A 3,139-nucleotide genomic window follows, 5' to 3' on the forward strand; every position below is an offset into this window, starting at 1 on the left:
CGGCTGGTCCCGTGAGCCATGGCCACTGAGCCTGCGCGTCCGGAGCCTGTGCTCCGCAAATGGGAGAGGCCACAACAGTGAGAGGCCCGCATAACGCAAGAAAAAAAAAAAAAAAAAAAACACCCAGGAAGCTTGTTAAAAAAAAATACATACTGTCAATTCTGCAAACTTGAAGTGGGACTGAGGAATTCACATTTTTAATGAGCTCCACAGTGTCTCATGCAGGTGGCTGGTGGACCAGGCTTTGAAGAACGTTGCAACTAATAAGTCTATAGAATAGGCTCTCTTTCCTGCCCACCACGCTCTCATCCCACATTCTTCCCAAAGGAATGCCCATTTCTTGTTTCGGAGCCCTTATTCATAAGCCTTGGGCTTTGCCCACACACTTTCTTAGAACTCAGCCTTTGTAAATACTAGGCACTAAGTATTAAATAATTTATTTCTGGGGAAAACTCTGATTCCCTCCAACATACTCAGTGTTTTACTGCAGCTCCCTGTCTATCTAACCTGAATCGTCTGCCTCTCCATTTTTAGGCAGCTGCATTGTTTCTGCTTTCTGTGAGCTTTAGCAGCAAGAGGAGGGTTTCACGCCCCTCTGGGCAGAAAGATTCACGTTCTGCTTGCAAGGCACTTGAGTCCTTCAACACTGTTAAATAGCCCACTCCAAACACTATTAAATAGCCCACTCCACCCACCATTATCAAAGGACATGACTGTTTGACTTCCTCATGCTTCATAGCGCAAATGCTCATGAGCACACACTCACACACACACACACACACACACACACACACACACACACACACACAGACGTCCATGAGCATATAAATAGGTTTGCATATACAATCTACCTAAACAAAATCTGCCAGTTCCTTAGTGTCATCAAAAAGTATTAATTTGCAAACTCTCAGCTATAAGCTTAATACAGCTAGTAATCCATACAAGAATTTAACTCCTATAAATTCCATTTCCATAAAGTCACCACAAAGTGAAGAACTCCAATCTCCACGTGCACTGGCCCTTTCTCTTCCCATAAATGAGTGTTAGGATCATCCTTGATATGACACCGTGCCTGGACCATACTGGGACTCGGCCCATAACTCCAACAAATTAAAGCAAGACTGGCTTTCATCTTCCTCTAAAGCACAAATTGTTGCTGCATAATAATCTCTGAATCAATTAACTATATGCCAGTGAATTCTAAGCATAATAATTTTTAAAGTTAGTCCTTATATTTTTTATTTCTTCTTAATATGGTAATACCTTACTAATAAAATATTAATTGCTAAGGGCTGAGCTGAATTAGTGAGAAGTGTGAATTATAAATTGTCTTCTCAGAGCAGTTTTGTTACTATAAAATACAGCTAGATTAAGTAAGTGTTGCCAAGTAGAAGGCATGCTGCCCTGCCCTGCTTTAATGAGTAGATAAGAATAATTTGTAATTAGCATATGAAGGCTGCTAAACTGCTTTTTTAAATGTTCATAGCATAGAAAGCACATGTTTCCACAGCACACATCACAAGAGTTATCAAAAGCTGGCTCTGCAGGGTGTTACAGCAGATTTAAGCACTGGATATTTTTTTTGAAGTCCATTTCAAAACTTCCATAATTCTGTGATCAACTGAATTTTACATCTTTTCTTTTTAATTTGGTAAGATTCTTTTATGAATTATCATTAATTCCAAACTAGTGAAACCCAAATTGATAACTTTTGCTGAACCCAATTACTTTACTCATTTCCTGATTTTCATAGGAAAGTTAATATTTGGTACCCTGTCAAGAGTGTCATGTTCTTACAGCATTATTTACCATAGCCAAGATATGGAAGCAACCTAAGTGCCCATCAATAGATAAATAGATAAAGAAGATGTGGCATATACATAAAATGGAATATCACTCAGCCATTAAAAAAAAAGAATGAAATCTTGTCATTCATGACAACATAATACCTAGAGGGTATTATGCTGTGTGAAATAAGTCAGAAAGAGAAAGACAAATGCTATACGATTTCACTTATAGGTGGAATCTAAAAAACAAAACAGATGAACAAACGTAACAAAATAGGAACAGACTCATAGACAGGGAACAATCTAGTGGTTGCCAGGGTGGGGATGAGTGAAATAGGTGAGGGAGATTAAGAGGTACAAACTTTCAGTTATAAAATAAATGTCATGGGATGTAATGCACAGCATGAGGAACATAATCAATAATATTGTAATAACTTTGCATGATGACAGATGGTAACTAGACTTATCACAGTGATTACTTTCTAATGAATAAAAATATTGAATCACTATGTTGTACACCTGAAACTAATATGTCAATTATACATCAATTTTTTTAAAAGAAATTAAGTAAATAAATAAAATTGAAATTTTTAAAAAAAGTGTCATGTTCCATGGCATCTAACAGAAAAAAAAGGGGGTGGGGGGACTGCACTCCAGAGATGGAGAGAACAATAATAAAGTTAGCAATTGACATAATGTATTATTTACTTCCAAGTGTACCCATATCTTTTTGCATTCACAGTTATTCTAGACAAGAAGTCAGGATAGTTATTATTAACACCATGTTAAAGAAGGAGAACCCAAGGGTCTCTAGGTTCTTACAGGATTAAAATTCAGGTCTTCTGAGTCCAGAGTCTACCTGGTATGTAATAGAAGCTCAATATGCATCAGTTTAATGAATGAACAAATGGCCCATCAATCGATCAATAAAAATAATTAGGGATAATCTATCTAATTAAAAGAAAGCATTCCATCAACAGAGGAATGGATAAAGAAGATGTGGTATATATATACAATGGAATATTACTCAGCCATTAAAAAGAATGAAATAATGCCATTTGCAGAAACATGGATGGACCTAGAGATTGTCATACTGAGTGAAGTAAGTCAGAGAAAGAGAAACATCATCTGATAGCACTTATATACAGAATCTAAAAACAAAAATGATACAAATGAACTTATTTACAAAACAGAAACAGACTCAGAGACTTAGAGAAAGAACTTATGGTTACCAGGGGGAAGGGTGAGGGGAAGGGATAGTTAGGGAGTTTGGGATTGACATGTACACACTGCTATATTTAAAATGGATAACCAACAAGGACCTACTGTATAGCACAGGGAACCCTGCTGAA

Source organism: Lipotes vexillifer, unplaced genomic scaffold, assembly GCF_000442215.2.
Source record: "Lipotes vexillifer unplaced genomic scaffold, Lipotes_vexillifer_v1.1 scaffold47, whole genome shotgun sequence".
Lineage (NCBI taxonomy): Eukaryota > Metazoa > Chordata > Mammalia > Artiodactyla > Lipotidae > Lipotes > Lipotes vexillifer.